At 40.1% G+C, this 21,209-nt stretch overlaps 1 protein-coding gene across 1 annotated transcript in view; it reads right to left on the reverse strand.

The window, feature by feature from the left end:
* LOC139380533 (GULP PTB domain containing engulfment adaptor 1a) overlaps positions 1-20,334 on the reverse strand; it is a 157,090-nt gene extending 136,756 nt beyond the window's left edge. Inside the window, exon 1 of the mRNA XM_071123274.1 lies at positions 20,230-20,334. The gene's annotated coding sequence lies outside the window, so the exon portion shown is untranslated. The remainder of the gene's footprint in view (positions 1-20,229) is intronic.
* Positions 20,335-21,209: the final 875 nt, after the last annotated feature.

Below are 21,209 nucleotides of genomic sequence, written 5' to 3' on the forward strand. Positions count from 1 at the left end.
AATATAGTAGAATGTTATGAACCAACACTGAATCACAGGAGCAAACTACTAGCTATGTAGAAGTTGGACGGAAGAACGCACTGGGCTGCTTACCTGAGATGCCATCATCACACAGTCCTTCGTAGGTGTCCACTATGACTTCCTCTATGTCGGAAAGAAAGGCTGAACAGTATTAGTTGTAGCCAAACTGGCACTCAAAAAATAACCAAAATGGAGGGTGGTTGATAGCGAAATTAAGTTTTGTTTTCAAATACATCTTTTGTTCTCTAAATATTTTTTTGAAATAAAATGCATAACGTTTTGCGCTCTACTCCAAAATATTTGAATGCAAAAACATTTTTGACCTTGAAAAATTTGCTTTCAGAAAAATTGTTATGATTGAAAATAAAAAAGTTTTGCTCTCGACAAAAAGACATTCATTTGTTGCAAGTTGGGGAGGGGGCTCATGGCTGAACAATAGACTATTCAAACTTTACTAAAGAATTGTCTAATAGCCGAGCTCCAGATGAAGTCGGAAGTTAACATACACTTAGGTTGGAGTCATTAAAACTTGTTTTTCAACCACTCCACAAATTTCTTGCTAACAAACTATAGTTTTGGCAAATCGGTTAGGACATCTACTTTGTGCATGAAACAAATAATTTTTCAATCAATTGTTTACCGATGGAGTATTTCACTTAAAATTCACTGTATCACAATTCCAGTGGGTTTGCATACACTAAGTTGACTGTGTCTCTAAAAATCTTGGGAAATTACAGAAAATGATGTCATGGCTTTAGAAGCTTCTGATAGGCTAATTGACATAATTTGAGTTAATTGGAGGTGTACCTGTGGATGTATTTCAGGGCCTACCTTCAAACTCAGTGCGTCTTTGCTTGACATCATGGGAAAATCAAAAGAAATCAGCCAAGACCTCAGAAAAACAATTGTAGACCTCCTCAGTCTGGTTCATCCTTGGGAGACATTTCCAAATGCCTGAAGGTACCATATTCATCTGTACAAACAATAGTACGCAAGTATAACCACAATGGGACCACACAGCATTCATACCGCTCAGAAAGGAGATGCGTTCTGTCTCCTAGAGATGAACTTACTTTGGTGTGAAAAGTGCAAATCAATCCCAGAACAACAGCAAAGGACCTTGTGAAGATGTTGGAGGAAACAGGTACAAAAGTATCTAAATCCACAGTCAAATTAATCCTATATCGACATAACCTGAAAGGACGCTCAGCAATGAAGAAGCCACCGCCATAAAAAAGCCATACTGCGCTTTGCAACTGCACATGGTGCACATGGGGACAAAGATCGTACTTTATGGAGAAATGTCCTCTGGTCTGATGAAACAAAAATAGAACTGTTTGGCCATAATGACCATCGTTATGTTTGGAGGAAATAGGGGGAGGCTTGCAAGCTAAAGAACACCATCCCAACCGTGAAATGCGGGGGTGGCAACATCATGTTGTGCGGGTGCTTAGCTGCAGCACTTCACAAAATAGATGGCACATGAGGTAGGAAAATGATGTGGATATATTGAAGCAACATCTCAAGACATCAGTCGGGAAGTTAAAGCTTGGTTGCAAATGGGTCTTCCAAATAGACAATGACCCCAAGCATACTTCCAAAGTTATGGCAAAATGGCTTAAGGACAACAAAGTCAAGGAATTGGAGTGGCCATCACAAAGCCCTGACCTCAATCCCATAGAACAAGGAGACCTACAAACCTGGCCAAAATTCACCCAACTTATTGTCGGAAGGCTACCTGAAACATTTGACCCAAGTTAAACCATTTAAAGGCAATGCTACCAAATATGAATTGAGTGTATGTAAAATTCTGACCCACTGGGAATGTGATGAAAGAAATAAAATCTGAAATAAATCACTCTCCACTATTATTCTGATATTTCACATTCTTAAAATAAAGTGGTGATCTTAACTAACCTAAGACAGGGAATTTTTACTAGGATTAAATGTCAGGAATTGTGAAAAACTGAGTTTAAATGTATTTGGCTAAGGTGTATGTAAACTTCCGACTTCAACTGTAGGTGTGAAAAAACCCCGTCCTATCACAGACCAGATTTGCCCTAACGACCAAGGGGGAGATAGAGCACTGATTATCCAAATGCACTACTTTGTCTCTAACTGACAAAGAATGGGCAATATAAACCAAATAATAAACTGATAATTGTGCAAGACCTCAAATGAAACAAGCAGGGAGCTGGTTTCGAACCCTTAACCTTCTTGCCCGAAGTCCAGCGCGCTATTGACTGTGCACCAAAAGCATGCTCAAGCTGCAGAGTCAATAGAGTGCGTCCTCGCGGTAGCTTGCTACTCAATTTAATAAAGTATTGACTTTTCAAATAAGTTACCTAACACGTTATGTCGGCTGACAATTTGTTAGCTACGCTGTCCTTACGAACCACATCATTACAGCAGTAGGTACCGGTATGTTAGCTATCTACCTAACGTTAGTAGTTATACTTCAAACCTGACAGTTTATTAACTATAGGCTATCTAACTACCCAAAGTTTATTGACTTGATTATTCCCGTCAATCTTAGCTTAGCTAAAACATGCTTATGCCAAGTCTTACAACTGCACTTTACCTATTGGTATTCATTAAAGTGTTATCAATATTTAATTTACATTGATAATTAACTATTTTGGTAAGGCCATTCGATGTGGTAACCCTTCCTCCTAGACTTACTGTGTAGTGTCAGAGGAACCAGACTGATATGATGCATAATTTATCATAATGAAAGTTTTCATTAGGCCTGCTGCCATACTTATTCCATATACATCTGGCAGATTTATTAACTCTATACCAGTTGGTGTTTTCAAGGATCAGTAGCAACTGCTGTAAACATTCTAGGCCGTAATTACAAAGCTGCACTCTCTAACCCAATAACTCTAAGATCCAGGTGATTTGTGGTTTGCAATATAACTTGGACACAAGATTTTAAGTAATATTCAATGCAACAAAGCAGCTATTGTCGTTATCATCTAGGTTTGGATATTTACCAAATTCTTGGTGACAAGTCTGTCCATTCTATGCACTTATAATGTCTGGACATTTTGTATTTTATTGGTTTGTTTCCAATGGCCATTTGAGAAGTTCCATCTACAATAATAGTCTACCTACAAGATCATAAGGTTCTTTATTGCATTCATAATGAGGTTTTTCTATGAGGTCATGGATATTAGAATGTCTTGTTTTCATTCCAACATAATTTCACACTCAATATATTCTGATATCTTTGCAGGAATGTAACACAATATGAAGTCTTTTAATCTATTACAACTCAGTTTTTAGCTGTACAATCCATGAGGCTATACAATGCTTTCCCATTAAAATTATTTACACAAAAGGGCAGTTCGAGGGTAACAGAATTACACTGACTCTCAGATTTCACTTCAAATTTTAACAAACAAAAACCATTGATTTCAAAGTTTAACAAAACACACAACAAATTATTTATATACACTAGATGACTAACAGGGGGCGCTGTGTATTGAAGTGTGACGCTCAACTTCTCCTCTGTGTTGGTGCCCTGGCTACCATGCTGTGAACAGTGTGAACCCAAACCCGTGCACATGCGCAGATACTGTGTGTGAATGTGTGAGAACAAAGTCTTGCATATCGGTCATCTCAATATCTGCAGTGCTGCTTGTGGCAACGTAATTTCACTAAGTCTACCTTTAAAATATCATTCTTAGATAGGTTTAATGTTACTGTCCCCACTATAACATCAAAAATGCTTACGGTGCATTCAGAAAGTTTTCAGACCCCTCCACATTTTGTTAAGTTACAGCCTTATTCTAAAATGTATAAAATATTTTATTCCCCTCATCAATCTACACACAATAACTCATAATGATAAAGTGAAAACAGGTTTTTAGAAACGTTTGCAAATATATAAAAAACGAAAATACCTTATTTACACAAGTATTCTGACTCTTTGCTATGAGACTAGAAATTGAGCTCAAGTGCATTTTGTTTCCATTGATCATCCTTGAGATGTTTCTACATCTTCATTGGAGTCCACCTGTGGTAAATTCAATTGATTGGACATTATTTGAAAAGGTACATACCTGTCTATATAAGGACTCACAGTTGACAGTGCATGTCAGAGCAAAAACCAAACTATGAGGTGGAAGAAATCGTCCGTCGAGCTCCGAGACAGGATTGTGTCGAGGCACAGATCTGGGGAAGGATACTAAAAAATGTCTGCAGCATTGAAGGTCCCCAAGAACACAGTGGCCTTAATCATTCTTAACTGGAAGAAGTTTGGAACTACCAAGACTCAAACTAGAGTTGGCCACCCGGCCAAACTGAGCCATCGGGGGAGAAGGGCCAAGAACCCGGTGGTCTCTCAGAGCTCCAGAGTTCCTCTGTGGTGATGGGAGAACCTTCCAGAAAAACAACCATCTTTGCGGCAATCCACAAATCAGGAAGCCACTCCTCAGTAAAATGCACATGACAGCCCGCTTGTAGTTTGCCAAAAGGCACCTAAAGGACTCTCAGACCATGTGAAACAAGATTATCTAGTCTGATGAAACCAAGATTGAACTCTTTTGCCTGAATGCCAAGCGTCACGTCTGGAGGAAACCTGGCACCATCCCTACGGTGAAGTATGGTGGTAGCAGCATCATGTTGTGGGGATGATTTTCAGCGACAGGGACTGGGAGACAAGTCAGGAACGAGGCAAAGATCAATGGAGCAAAGTACAGAGAGATCCTTGATGAAAAACTGCTCCAGAGAGCTCAGGACCTCAAACTGGGGCGAAGATTCACCTTCCAACAGGACAACAACCCTAAGCACACAGCCAAGACAACACAGGAGTGGCTTTGGGACAAGTCTCTAAATTTCCTTGAGTGGCCCAGCCAGACTCCGGACTTGAACCCGATCAAACATCTCAGGAAAGACCTGAAAATAGCTGTGCAGCGACGCTCCCCATCTTACCTGACAGAACTTGAGAGGATCTGCAGAGAAGAATGGGAGAAACTCCCCAAATACAGGTGTGCCAAACTTGTAGCATCATACCCAAGAAGACTCAAGGTTGTAATTGCTGCCAAAGGTGCATCAACAAAGTACTGAGTAAAGGGTCTGAAAACTTATGTAAATGTGATATCAGTTTATGATTTTTAATACATTTGAAAACATTTCTAAAACCCGGTTTTTGCTTTGTTAGTATAGGGTATTGTGTGTAGATTGATAAGGGGATTTTTTTTTTATCCTATTAAGAATAAGGCTGTAACGTAACAAAATGTGTAAGAGGTCTGAATACTTTCCGAATGCACTGTTAATACCTGTAATGTTGTACTTGGAACATTTAACTGAAATACTGTAGAATTCCATTCATTCCTATGGAGGACTGCTTCTTCTGGGGAGTGCCAATATTGGCTTCAAAGCCTTTCCTTGGCCAATACATAGCATCATCAATCCAGGGTGTGTATACATCTTTGCACATAAATCTATGCAGAACGATTTATTAGAACAATTGATTTGAATTGTGCAGATGCAGTTTCATAACAGAATTTTTGTCAAATCTTCCTGTTTTTTGTGACATTTTCCATAAACTCAGTTAAATATCTCCTCTGAATTAAGCTTCAAAGATGTCTGCAGAAAGATTGGGGTGTCAGCTCTGACATGACACCTTGACTTTGAAAAAAGTATCTTCTGGTAATTGAAATACAGTAAGTAAAAAGAATATACATCCGGTAACAGAATTACGGAACAAGAATTACATCATGGGTCCCTGATCTGTACCATACAAAAATGCGTAATTATGGATGTGAATATCATTCTTTTCATGGTAATTTATCCTGAGTAGATACACAAAGGTAGAAATATGCAATATGCTCCTTGTATAATTCTACACACATGCTAGTATTCTAATGAACTCCGCCCCCAAACAAGACCACATTTGGTTGGACTGGACCGAATCTGAACCAATCATAGACTATGTTTCACTAGTTTGGACGTCACAGTACAGCACAGTAGGGTTCAGTACAGTTCAGCACCGTACAGTACAATACATTATACTGTACTCTATTCTAGTGTGCTCTATTGTACCGTACTATACTCTACTTATCTCTACTGTTTGGTACTGTACTATTCTCTACTTTTCTCAATATACTCTACTGTCCAAACTTGTGAAACATACATGTAGACTTACATTATTGGTTCAGATTTGGTCCAGCCGGGCGGACTGATCCAATTTCAACTACTTTTCAAAGTCCATGGACGTCCGTGGTCGGTTGGTCCTCAGTGGTTGAGGATGCTTGTTACAATAAATGCTTAATTACAAGCCTTTAACTTCTCTAGGGTAGGGGGCAGCATTTGGAATTTTGGATGAAATGCATGCCCAAATTAAACTGCATCCTACTCAGGCCCAGAAGATAGGATAGAAGATTTGGATAGAAAACAGCCTAAAGTTTCCAAAACTGTTAAAAAAATGTCTGTGAGTATAACAGAACTGATTTGGCAGGCGAAAACCTGAGAAAAATCCATTCAGGAAGTAGGACGTTTTTTGTTGTTTTCTATTCAATGCCATTACAGTATCCATTTTATTTATTTGTTATTTTACCAGGTAAGTTGACTGAGAACACGTTCTCATTTGCAGCAACAACCTGGGGAATAGTTACAGGGGAGAGGAGGGGGATGAATGAGCCAATTGTAAACTGGGGATTATTAGGTGACCGTGATGGTTTAAGGGCCAGATTGGGAATTTAGCCAGGATACTGGGGTTAACATCCCTACTCTTACGATAAGTGCCATGGGATCCTTAATGACCTCAGAGAGTCAGGACACCCGTTTAACGTCCCATCCAAAAGACGGCACCCGGCACAGGGCAGTGTCCCCAATCAGTGCCATGGGGCAAACATTTTAGACCAGAGGAAAGAGTGCCTCCTACTGGCCCTCCAACACTACTTCCAGTAGCATCTGGTTTCCCATCCAGGAACTGACCAGGACCAACCCTGCTTAGCTTCAGAAGCAAGCCAGTAGTGGTATGCAGGGTGGTATGCTGCTGGCATTGGCTTAGGACTCAAGTTGCAGTTCCTATGCCTTCCACTAGACGTCAACAGTCTTTAGAAATTGTTTCAGGCTTGTATTCTGAAAAATGAGTGTGTAAGAGCAGTCTGAATAAGTGGACCCTGCCGTGTCACAGAGCTTTATCATGCGCGCGACCGGGAGAGTGCCTTTCTTCTTTACCTTTGATATTGACAACGTTATTGTCCGGTTGAAATATTATCGATTATTTGGGCTAAAAACAACCTGAGGATTGAATATAAACATCGTTTGACATGTTTCTATGAACTTTACGGATACAATTAGGATTTTTTGTCTGCCTGTTGTGACTGCGTATAAGCCTGTGGATTACTGAAGGAAAAGCGTGAACAAAATGGAGGTTTCCAGATATAAAGAGAGACTTTATCAAACAAAAGGAACATTTATTGAATAAATGAATGTCTTCTGAGTGCAAACATATGAAGATCATCAAAGGTAAGTGATCATTTTATCTCTCTTTTTAACTTGTGTAACTCTTCTACTTGGCTGGTTACTGTTTGTAATGATTTGTCTGCTGGGCTATGTTCTCAAATAATTGTAAGGTATGCTTTCGCCGTAAAGCATTTTAAAAATCTGACACCGTGGTTGGATTCACAAGGAGTTCATCTTTAAACCTATGTAAAAATAGTTGTATCTTTTCTGAATTTTCATAATGAGTATTTCTGTATTTGAATTTGGCGCTCTGCAATGTCACTGGAGGTTGGCCAGGTGGGACGCTAGCGTCCAGCCTACCCTAGAGAGGTTAACAATGCAGGTTCAAGAAAATCCCTAAAAAAAGTAATGGATGAGAATAACAAATAATGAAATGGCAGCAGAAAATAACAATAGTGGGGCTATATACAGGGGGTACTGGTACAGAGTCAATGTGTCAAAGTGCGGGGGGCACCGGTGTCAAGGTAATTAGTTACCTTGACACCGATTAATTAGTTAATTACATAATTAATTAGTTAATTATGTACATGTAGGTACAGTTATTAAAGTGGCTATGCAAAGATAAGATAATAAGCAGCGTGGAGGGGGGGGGGCAATGCAAATAGTCTGGGTAGCCATTTGATTAGCTGTTCAAGAGTCTTTCAGCTTGGGGGTAGAAGCTGTTTAGAAGCCTCTTGGACCGAGACTTGACGCTCCAGTACCGCTTGCTGTGCGGTAGCAGAGAGAACAGTCTATGACTAGGGTGGCTGGAGTCTTTGACAATTTTTAGGGCTTTCCCCTGTCACCGCCTGGTATAGAGGTCCTGGATGGCATGAAACTTGGTTCCGGTGATGTACTGGGCCGTACCCTCTTTAGTGCCTTGCGGTCGGAGGACGAGCAGTTGCCATACCAGGCAGTGATGCAACCCGTCAGGATGCTCTCGATGGTGCAGCTGTAAAACCTTTTCAGGATCTGAGGACCCATGCCAAATATTTTCAGTCTCCTGAGGGGGACAAGGTTTTGTCGTGCCCTCTTCACGACTGTCTTGGTGTGCTTGGACCATGTTAGTTTGTTGGTGATGTAGACTCCAAGTAACTTGAAGCTCTCAACCTGCTCCACTACAGCCCGGTTGATGAAAATAGGGGCGTGCTAGGTCCTCCTTTTCCTGTAGTCCACAATCATCTCTTTTGTCTTGATCACGTTGAGGGAGAGGTTGTTGTCCTTGCACCACACTGTCAGGTCTCTGACCTCCTCCCTATAGGCGGTCTCATCATTGTCGGTGATCAGGCCTATCACTGTATTGTTATCAGCAAACTTAATAATGGTGTTGGAGTCGTGTCTGGCCGTGCAGTCATGAGTGAACAGGGAAAACAGCAGGGAACTGAGAACATACCCCTGAGGGACCCACGTGTTGAGGATCAGTGTGGCGGATGTGTTGTTACTTACCCTTACCACTTGGGGGCGGCCCATCAGAAAGTCCAGGATCCAGTTGCAGAGGGAGATGTTTAGTCCCAGGGTCCTTAGCTTAGTGATGAGCTTTGAGGGTACCATGGTCTTGAACACTGAGCCGTAGTCAATGAATAGCATTCTCACATAGGTGTTCCTTTTGTCCAGGTGTGAAAAGGCAGTGTGGAGTGCAATGGAGATTGCATTATCTGTGGATCTGTTAGTGCGGTATGCAAACTGGAGTGGGTCTAGGGTTTCTGGGATAATGGTGTTGATGTGAGCCATGACCAGCATTTCAAAAGATTTCATGGCTGCAGACGTGAGTGCTACGGGTCGGTAGTCATTTATGTAGGTTACCTTAGTGTTCTTGGGCACAGGGACTATGGAGGTCTGCTTGAAACATGTTGGTATTACAGACTCAGACAGAGAGAGGTTGAAAATGTCAGTGAAGACACTTGCCAGTTGGTCAGCGCATGCTCGGAGTACACGTCCTGGTAATCCGTCAGGCCTAGCGGCCTTGTGATTGTTGGTGTTGCTCACATTGGCTGCGGAGAGCGTGATCCAGAACAGCTGATGCTCTCTTGCATGTTTCAGTGTCACTTGCCTCAAAGCGAGCATTGAAGTTATTTAGCTCGTCTGGTAGGCTCGTGTCACTGGGCAGCTCTCGACTGTGCTTCCCTTTGTAGTCTGTAATAGTTTGCAAGCCCTGCCACATCCGAAGAGCATTGGAGCCGGTGTAGTACGATTTGAACTTAGTCCTGTATTGACACTTTCCCTGTTTTATGGTCTGTCTTAGGGCATAGCGGGATTTCCTATAAGCTTCCGGGTTAGAGTCCCGCTCCTTGAAAGTGGAAGCTCTACCCTTTAGCTCAGAGCAGGTGTTGCCTGTAATACATGGCTTGTGGTTGGGGTATGTACAGTACGTACAGTCACTGTAGGGACGACATCCTCGATGCACAGTTACTGATGTGGTGTACTCCTCAATGCCATTGGAAGCATCCCAGAACATATTCCAGTCTGTGCTACCAAAACAGTCCTGTAGTTTAGCATCTGCTTCATCTGACCAATTTTTATAGACCGAGTCACTGGTGCTTCCTGCTTTAATTTTTGCTTGTAAGCAGGAATTAGGAGGATAGAGTTATGTTCAGATTTGCCAAATGGAGGGCGAGAGAGAGCTTTGTACGTGTCTCTGTCTGTGGACTAAAGGTGGTCTACAATCTTTCCTCTCTGGTTGCACATTTAACATGCTAATTGAAATTAGGTAAAACTGATTTCCCTGCATTAAAGTCCCCGGCCAATAGGACCGCAGCCTCTGGATGAGCGTTTTCCTGTTTGGTTATGGCGGAATACAGCTCAGGTTTGTGACTACTATGACGATTTCCCATTGTAGCCAATTCAATTGCAGTAACCCTGTTAGTGATTTTTCAGTAATTACGTTAACCGTTCTGTAAAACGATTTGGTAACAGAATTACAAGTTTAATCACTTAGTAATTCATAAACAAACTTGTTATCAGTAAAAACACTATAACTAGTCGGTAGGTCTACCTTTTCTTGTTACTTCTGTGAACTTTCATTATCCTCCCTCCTCATGAAGGAGAGAAATTAGAAAATATCTTAAAGATATGTGGGTGTTTGGTAATGGAATTACAAGGCACATTCAATGTTTCTTAAACGTAAAGAAGGCAAATAATGTGTCCAAAACTAAATATAAAAGTGTTGATATTAGTTGGCCTGGGTGTTTACTTCAACATTACTGTGTGAATACATTTTCTAGCAAAATACCCATTTTCCATCTGTTTGACAAGAAAACTAAGGCTTTACTTATTCAACATTTTTGGGATGGAAAATGGTTGAAGAATCCATATACACTAAACAAAAATAAAACAAAATATGTATAGTGATGGTCCCATGTTTCAGGAACTGAAATAAAAGATCCCCAAAATGTTCCACGGGCACAAAAAGCAAATGTCTCTCAAAATGCATGCACAAATTTGTTTACATCCGTGTTAGTGAGCATTTCTCCTTTGCCAAGATAATCTATTCACCTGACAAGTGTGGCATATCAAGAAGCTGATTAAACAACATGATTATTACACAGATGCACTTTGTGCTGAGGAAAATAAAAGGCCACTCTAAAATGTGCAGTTTTGTCACACAACACAATTCCACAGATGTCTCAAGCTGAGGTAGCGGGCAATTGGCATGCTGACTGCAGGAATGTCCACCAGAGATGTTGCCAGAGCATTTCATGTTCATTTCTCTACCATAAGACAAATCCAACGTTGTTTTAGGCCTCACAACCGCAGACCACGTATAACCACACCAACCCAGGACCTCCACATCCGGCTTCTTCACCTGCAGGATTGTCTGAGACCAGCCACCCGGACAGTTGGTGAAACTGTGGGTTTGCACAACCAAATAATTTCTACACAAACTGTCAGAAACAATCTCAGAGAAGCTCATCTGCGTGCTCGTCGTCCTCACCAGGGTCTTGACCTGACTGTAATTTGGAGTCGTAACCAACTTCAGGCCCATTGTTGTGCTATTCATCTACCGCCATCACCTCATGTTTCAGCATGATAATGCACAGCCCCTTGTCACAAAGATCTGTACACAATTCCTGGAAGTTGGAAATGTCCCAGACTCATTTGACATGTTTGGGATGCTCTGGATCCACGTGTACAACAGTGTGTTTCAGTTCCCGCCAATATCCAGCAACTTCGCACAGCCATTGAAGAGGACTGGGACAGCATTTCCCAGGCCACAATTAACAGCCTGATCAATTCTATGTGAAGGAGATGTGCCGCGCTGCATGAGGCAAATCGTGGTCACACCAGATACTGATTGGTTTTCTGATCCACGCCCCTACTTTGTTTTTTCGGGTATTTGTGACTAACATATGCATATCTATATTCCCAGACAAGTGAATCCATAGATTAGGCCCTAATGCATTTATTTCAATTGACTGATTTCCTTAACTCTGTAAAAATGTTGAAATTGTTGGATGTTTTTTCAGTGTACACTACAGGTTAAACATTTTGGAACACCTACTCATTCACAGGTTTTTTTTCAAAATGTTACTATTTTCTACATTGTAGAATAATACTGAAAACATCAAAACTATGAAATAACACATATGGAATCATGTAGTAACCAAAGAAATGTTAAGACATGAAGGTCAGTCAATAAGGAACATTTCAAGAATTTTAAAAGTTTCTTCAAGTACAGTCACAAAAACCAGCCAGCGCTATGATGAACCTGGCTCTCATGAGGACCGCCACAGGAATGGAATACCAGAGTTACCTCTGCTGCAGAGGATAAGTTAATTAGAGTTACCAGCCTCAGAAAATGCAGCCCAAATAAATGCTTCACAGTGTTCAAGTAACAGACACATCTCAACATCAATTGTTTAGAGGAGACTGTGAATCAGGCCTTCATGGTCAAATTGCTGCAAAGAAACCACTACTAAAGGACACCAATAAGAAGAAGAGACTTGTTTGGGCCAAGAAACACGAGCAATGGACATTAGACCGGTGGAAATGTGTCCTTTGGTCTGGAGTCCAAATCGGAGATTTTAGGTTACAACCGCCATGTCTTTGTGAGACTCAGTGTGGGTGAACGGATGATCTCTGCATGTGTATTTCCCACCGTAAAACTGGAGGTGTGGTGGTGTGCGGTGCTTTGCTGGTGACACTGTCTGTGATTTATTTAGAATTCACACTTAACCAGCATGGCTACCACAGCAATCTGCAGCGATACAACATCCCATCTGGTTTGGGTTTAGTGGGACTATCATTTGTTTTTCAACAGGACAATGACCCAACACACCTCCAGGATGTGTAACGGCTATTTTAGCAAGAAGGAGAGTGATGGAATGCTGCATCAGATGACATGGCCTCCACAATCCCCCGATCTCAACAAAATTGAGATGGTTTGGGATGAGTCAGCATACAGTTGCTCAGCATACAGTTGAAGTCAGAAGTTTACATACACCTTAGCCAAATACATTTAAACTCATTTTTTCACAATTCTTGACTTTTAATTCTACTAAAAAGTCCCTGTCTTGGGTCAGTTAGGATCACCACATTATTTTAAGAATGTGAAATGTCAGAATAATAGTAGAGAGAATTATTTATTTCATATTTTATTTCTTTCATCACATTCCCAGTGGGTCAGATGTTTACATACACTCAATTAGTATTTGGTAGGACTGCCTTTAAATTGTTTAACTTGGGTCAAGTGTTTTGGGTAGCCTTCCACAAGCTTCCCACAATAAATTGGGTGAATTTTGGCCCATTCCTCCTGACAGAGCTTGTGTAACTGAGTCAGGTTTGCAGGGCTCCTTGCTCGCACACACTTTTCAGTTCTGCGCACAAATGTTCTATAGGATGGAGGTCAGGGATATGTGATCTCCACCCCAATACCTTGACTTTGTTGTCCTTAAGCCATTTTGCCACAACTTTGGAAGTATGCTTGGGGTCATTGTCCATTTGGAAGACCCATTTGCAACCAAGCTTTAACTTTCTGACTGATGTCTTTAGATGTTGCTTCAATATATCCAGATAATTTTCCTCCATCATGATGCCATCTATTTTGTGAAGTGTACCAGTCCCTCCTGCAGTAAAGCACCCCCACAACATGATGCTGCCATCCCGTGCGTAACAGTTGGGATATTCACAAGGTCCTTTGCTGTTGTTCTGTGATTGATTTGCACTTTTCGCACCAAAGTACGCTCATCTCTAGGAGACAGAACGCATCTTCTTCCTGAGCAGTATGACGGCTGCATGGTCCCATGGTGTTTATACTTGAATACTATTGTTTGTACAAATGAACGTGGTACCTTAGGGCATTTTTAAATTGCTCCCAAGGATGAACCAGACTTGTGGATGTCTACATTTTTTTTTCTGAGGTCTTGGCTAATTTCTTTTGATTGTCCCATGATGTCAAGCAAAGAGGCACTGAGTTTGAAGGTAGGCCTTGAAATACATCCACAGGTACACCTCCAATTGACTCAAATTATGTCACTTAAATTGGAAAATTCCAGAAAATGATAGGCTGTTTAAAAGGCACAGTCAACTTAGTGTATGTAAACTTCTGACCCACTGGAATTATGATACAGTGAATTATAAGTGAAATAATCTGTTTGTAAACAATTGTTGGAAAAATGAATTGTGTCATGCACAAAGTAGATGTCCTAACCGACTTGCCAAAACTATAGTTTGTTAACAAGAAATTTGTGGAGTGGTTGAAAAACAAGTTTTAATACTCCAACCTAAGTGTATGTAAACTTCCGACATCAACAGTATGTGGGAACTCCTTCAAGACTGTTGGAAAAGCATTCCAGGTGAAGCTGGTTGAGAGAATGCCAAGAGTGTGCAAAGCTGTCAAAGGCAAAGAGTGGCTATTTGAAGAATCTCAAATATAAAATATATTTACACTTTTTGGTTACTACATGATTCCATGTGTGTTATTTCATAGTGTTGATATCTTCAGTATTATTCTACAATGTAGAAAATAGTCCAAATAAAGACAAACCCTTGTGTTCTAAGTAGGTGTTCTAAAACCTTCGACTGGTAGTGTATATGCTTTAATTTCTCAAAATTATAGACTCATAGCTTTCATTTGAAAGTTTGACATGTTCATATGAACTTTACATGTTAGTGCCCATGGGTCCTTTTACATGGAAATGCACAGAAGTAGAAAAACACAGAAAATGCCAATTGAATGTTAAAATACATTCTAATGTGTGCCTGGGAGTTGAGCAGTATTTACATTTTCTTTTATACTGTAGGCCTTTTAATTCTGTATCTCGGGTGTTCCAAATATATTTCCAGTTTGACACATTGTGTGACTAACAAAGGGTCCCATCACAGCTTGAAAAGCCTTTATTCAATAACAACAATACCCGTCTGCCTGAAAAAATTAAGACAAATACTTTGCACGCACCGAAGGGGGACTACAACAGGACCTAATCACTTTCCACCACCTCATTTGCAAGGGGCTATAATTAATTGAGATGTGTAATAAGTGCAGAGAAGATTTATTAACTCATTGCGTCTGTGAAATTCAAAGCTTTGACATTTAAGGTAGTCAATTTCCAAGTCAGGCAAGACACAAATATAAATTACCTCAGCTTCAGTGACTCACTCCTGCCAAACTATGTGCTGCATTAAAGGACAGACAATTCAGACATTGAAATGTCATTATCATGTAGTTTGCACATAGACATGATATTAATTATTAGCATGTGTGAGAGATATGCGCAGGTTCTCCATTGATTGTCCATTACCTTTTGCCTAATTGGTCGTTTTCCTGTGATAAGGATGAGGCCAAAAGTAAATTCTGATGAATAGTAGTGTTACACCCTATACCAAAACTTTTTTTTAAAAGTTTGGTACTAGAATTTTGGTTACGTTTGGTACTTCTGTCAAATGTGTCTCATGTGATTGAGAGGATCAAGTCTGTATCAGTGCAGCCACTTTATAGCGTGAAGAGCAAAGTGCCTGCTCCACTTACTTACTCATTGCTAGAGCTGTCTGGGATACATTGTTAGCTACCCATTCACGCTGCACAGAAGTTAACACACTTGAAGGATGCAACATAGCATGTAGGAATGTTGAAACTGTTCGTTACTGTTTGCAAAATAATGTCCGTACGGGCTAGAAGACTTTTACAATGGAAGACGACACCGGTAGTGTACAGCTTTAAATGTAGGCTAACTTTCCTTGGTAATATATGCAAAATATGCTGATTTGAAAGCTGATTGTCACCAAAAAGTGTTAATTCACTTTGTCTCCTTCGCCAACAAAAACTCATTCACTTCTTTGTCTCCTGACTGGTTTCCACTACATTCCATAGCCACAAAGTCATATCCCACAGCCACATTCTGCCTTGCAAATGAGTCATTACTTTCTTAAAGAGAGAGAAAAAACTTTTAGAAAAGAAGAGATTGCTTCTCCTATGTAAATGTTGTTGATCAGTACAATAAAATAATAATATGTTCTTCTAGCAGCCAATAAATAATTCCTAAATGGAAGGGAATAATTCCTAAATGTCATCTGTAGCACCATGAAATCAACTCAAACAAGCTCAATAACTCAATGCATGCACACACTTCTATTGAATAATATGCATTCACCTATTTTGTGAATAGACCTAGGCAACATCTTGAATTACAGTCTCAAAATGTTTTACATAACAATGTTAAATGTAATGATATTGAACAACGATTGAACAGAGCAGTAGCTGAGTTTATCTGTCTGGATCAAGTGCCAATCTGTGACTGTGGCTGATACACCTTTTTTTGTTGTGGTATCGTTTCGGGATATACAGTATCGTGATACTAAATCTGGCATCGAAGTCCAAATTCAATAGAATGCAGCAGTAAGTGCTAGAGAAGCAGCTCCCAGGCAAACTGTTTGAAGATTAACGGAGTGATGGAGATCTCAGTGACAGTGAAAAATAGGCAGCATCAGCTGATAGTAATGATGTTATCAGTCACTCTGAGTATGGTCTCTGACTCAGACAGACACATGAAGTGTCTGAACGAGAATGAACTGAACTGAACGAGAATGCTGAATTCACCGAGGAGAATACTGTTGTTGATATAAAGTCGGGCCAATGGAAATGCTCAACCTTGACACAATGGCTAACATGCTGACCACACCGCTCGTATCGTGTGCGCAAGTGTTGAAAAACAGGTATGTGTCAATTTATTTTGCAATCATTGCACCCACGCTGCTCGCAAGTGTCAACGAGCATCTGTGTAGCCAGGCGCTAAAATAGAACTTGGTTCTACTTGTGATGCTCGACGCGCTGCAAGTCCTGCGTCTCCCATCTCCTCATTGGTTTTTAGCAGCATATACCCTCGTGGGTGATTGAAAGATGAACTGAGGTCACACTCCAGTCCAGTTGGTTGTGGTAATGCACCTTAAAGTTGGTTGCCAACCTCCGTATAAAGTCCAAAGAAGAATAAGAAGCCTGAAGGAGAAGAGATTACTAGAAACAAACTTGGTTTACTGTTTATCTGTGGATTAATTGTCGGAGAAGAGGACCTTGTGCATTTCAGGTAAAATAAAAACCAAATGTTTATATCCCAGGACAAATTAGCTAGAAACAGCAAGCTATCTAGCTAATTTGCCATAAATTATTAATGTTTTTTGACCTGTCCCCAAATTAATATAATTGGTTCAGAGTTTGTTTTGATATTTCAACCTGCGTGTCCTGATCGCGTCTGGTGTGGGTGGACAAAATCAACTTGTGCAGTCTGGTCAGCATGTAAGTACCAAAACTATTAGGCTTGGGCGGTATACCATATATACTGTATACCAGGGTATTTGGAAAGAGCCACGGGATGGTTTGTCAATACCATCAATACTGTTGAAACTATTTCTTTGAAGTTTTTCAATACATTTGAATATTTGTAGAGTTAGGTTCTAAATAACAGGGTAAAAACTGACGGACAACTAGGAAAAGCTCAAACCAAGTTTATTCACCCAATGGGTCAGACAGCTGAACAGACAAAGACATGTTCCCACCAGCACAAGTATATATACCCCATTTTAGGTGAAGTCTCCTCCCTCCCTCTAAACATTACATGGTGGCGCACGCGCGCAGCCGGTTTGGGTTCCGTGTAACAATATTTCAAGTTTAGAAGTCAGAACCCATCAGTAGCTACAGGGTTTGTAGCTAACGGGTCTGAATACTTATGTAAATGTGATATTTTAGTTCTCATATTTTTATACATTTGCAAAAAAATCTAAAAAGCAGTTTATGATTTGTCATTGTGGGATATTGTGTGTAGATTGATGAGGGGGAATTTTTTTATAGCTATTTTAAAATAAAGCTGTAACGTAAGAAAATGTGGATTCAAGGGGTCTGGATACTTATGTTTAACTTTATGAGCTGGATTGCCTGTCTTTGCAATTAATTTATTCTCATTTACATATTTATGCAGCAGCTACTAGGGTTGCACAATTCTGGGAACTTTCAATAAATCCTTTCCAGAAATCATGTTTGGAAGATTCCAGATTTCCTGCTTATGTCCTCCTGATTCCAGGTTTCCTCCAACCGGGATTTCAGGAAAACCAGGAAATTTATTGAAAGTTCACAGAATTTTGCAACCCTAGCAGCTACCATGGAAATTCACTATTACTTGTGCTAATTTTGTTAGCATTCTGGTAATAGCCTCCCATTAGGCTTTTTCTGCGTTTTTTGGTGTCCCCTTGTATACTAAGACGGTAATACCGTATATCCCGATACAGTCCGTATGACGATATGCAAATCTGGATACTGCCCAACCCTAAAAACGTATCAATTAGTCACTGTCTAAAATGACATTTTGAAGACAATTATTGCCAGACACAGCATTCTCTAACATTTAAAACATCAGAAAAAAATGTGATGTATCAAATTACCTAAAAACATTTAGGCTGGTCAAGACTAAGATCTAGGAAGCAAGAGAACGAAAAGGACAACTTTGAGTTAACTTATGATCAAATCTGCACACTCAACTGTTGAATAACTCTACCAAACCTGTGTCAACCTAAATCACTGTGATTATCATCCCTCTACTGCACTTCAAACAAGTGCCATTGCAGACAACAACACACAACTGACTGACAGCGCTTGACTTGTTTCAAGTGCATCCTTCACAGAGCTCAGCATTAATCAGAACGGTATAATTCAGTGGAACGTTCCTAAACCCAGCAAAACCATGCTGCGGTGACACACGGTAGCCTACATGTCAGTTCAGGGAGTTTTAGCTGAATAAGATTGGGTTTTTTGTCACCTTGCTTATATTATGACCTTAATTTAATTCTGAATTTACTGTGTACAATAAAAGCCTAAAGGCATCACACATGGCATTAAGACTGACTAAAATGTGTGTTAACAAAATGGAACGTGATGAGATGAACAAAAGCATCTTCTGAGATCTTAGAACAGCAACAAGGCTTGGGAAATAGTCGGTAGCACTTTACCAAAACAAGTTCATCACAATGGAAACATTGTTTTCCCAGATACGGTAGGCTATATGCTGTAGATATCCTTGTTTCTCAGGTAATGGGCAATGTGTAGCACACACTGTTTGGGAGTTGGAGATATTTCCTAATAAACCAGTCAATCAATTCATCAAACGACCACAGAGACAGTACAATACTATTTCACTGATCAAAATCTACATCAATAGAAATTATGTATGAGACATGGCAGGTGAATAGGACACAGACAGCATCCAACAGTACTTGTACCATGTGAAATATGCCAACAAAGACATACTTACGCTAACCACATGTTCTCTAGTCTAATGGACAGAGTTAAATCTGACAATAAAAGCCAAAACCTGTTCTATCTGAGAGGAAAATGACTGCATGTCATTTCCATTCAGACCTCCTCTTTTGCTCTAAGGTGAAAACTGCAGTGCCCAAAGTATTTGTGCAATCTCTACACTGTCCAACCACCGGATGAGTGATCCAATTATATGACAAAATACTTCCCCATGGAGGAAATTGTCCAACGCATTGACCAGCAAGTAGCAATAGGCTTGTGAAGTGAAGGCACCATAGTGAACAGTGTGAAAAATAAAGCTTGCTGAGTGACAACGATTATTAACGGGACATCTGCAAACAGAAATATCACCATTATTGAAAACAGGTCCTAGTAACGGTAGTAGTAGACTAATAGTAACAGCAATAATATTTTATTAATCAGCTGTGGAATGTTTAATTTGGATGGCAATGACATGTGTGTTATCTGAAAATCTGAAAAATCGATAAACAAATGCTTTTAAGCAGTATATCAGAGTGAAAATGACCATGTAATAACAGAGTTATAACTGGTCTCTATAAACTGCAGCAATGAAAATAAAAAACAACTGAAACACTGAGCTGGTGTCCTGATTTATATGCATGCAGTTGTGGCACATAATTCCAATTAACAAATTGGCAATGCTGCCTTCTCGTGACGTTATGTCTCCCAGTAGTCAAACTTTCAATTCTACTTGTACTTGACGATCCCCGCATCCGTGTTGAAGCATAATAACCTGTCTGTCCACACGCGGTGCAAAGTTTCTTGACAACATCACCGTGCAAAACGTGGATGTGGTTAACATATAATGGCCTAAAATAAATGTAGACATGTTGCACTTGCAAGAAGTTAATCATTATTCTTCACTAGGCTGCGCGAAAGTGTTTTGAACAGTAAACAACAAAAAGGTTAAACAAACATGATGCGACTAAGCATCCGAACACAAAACTATTGAAAAGTGTTAGCCAAAGATGCATGAAAAATATCAACTCACTTACCTAACAACACGATACTTATCAGGCTGTCCGGTAAAATGGTAGTCGACGATATCACATCAACACTCTCATTCCGTCCTCTCATCTCCTCAACACAGAGCTGCTGGTAAAAGTTAGTGACGTCACGGACTCGGGTTAACGTAGCTGTTCTGGAATTGCCAGCAAGCTGCACATTTAAAGTGACAGATCATGGGTTCGTGGGTTCATTTGACATACTTCTGGACATCAAGTGCCACCTTTCAGGGTAATTTGCAGCTGAATTTTTTTAATCATCAACTGACAAATTGCAACTAAATTGCAGGTATTAGTCATTGTAATGTTTGTATAAGTCAATACATTATATATTTCGAACCAGACAAGTGATTGTGTAGAAATGTAAGCAAGATTTTAAATGATTTTGTTTTGCTCAAATATTATATCTGTTTCAGCTTTTTGCGGTCAATTTGCAGTCTACAAATCATTTCTAATTATGTTCCAGATACCCGACCGTTCTCTCAATAAAAAAATCGTCCCATGGCTGGATCTAGAACAAACTAATTTACCTTTATCTCACCTTTATCCCAAGGTCTCTATCCGTCACATTCTGACCTTAGTTATTTGTCTTTGTTTTAGTATGGTCAGGGTGTGAGTTGGGTGGGTTGTCTATGTTAGTTTTCTATGATTTGCTATTTCTGTGTTTAGCCTGGTATGGTTCTCAATCAGAGGCAGCTGTCAATCGTTGTCCCTGATTGAGAACCATATTTAGGAGCCTGTTTTCTATTGTGTTTCGTGGGTGATTATTTTCTGTTTACTGTTGTGTCTGCACCAGCCAGAACTGTTTTCGGTCGTGCTCTTTGTTAGTTTTGTTAATTCCGTGTTCATTTAATAAATATGGACACATACCACGCTGCACCTTGGTCCTCACCTTCTTCCACCAACAACGGCCGTTACCCTATCACAGATTAAAAACATATCTGGGGAATCTGTGGGGTTTACATGTTTTT

This window comes from Oncorhynchus clarkii, chromosome 22, assembly GCF_045791955.1.
Source record: "Oncorhynchus clarkii lewisi isolate Uvic-CL-2024 chromosome 22, UVic_Ocla_1.0, whole genome shotgun sequence".
Classification (NCBI taxonomy): Eukaryota; Metazoa; Chordata; class Actinopteri; order Salmoniformes; family Salmonidae; genus Oncorhynchus; species Oncorhynchus clarkii.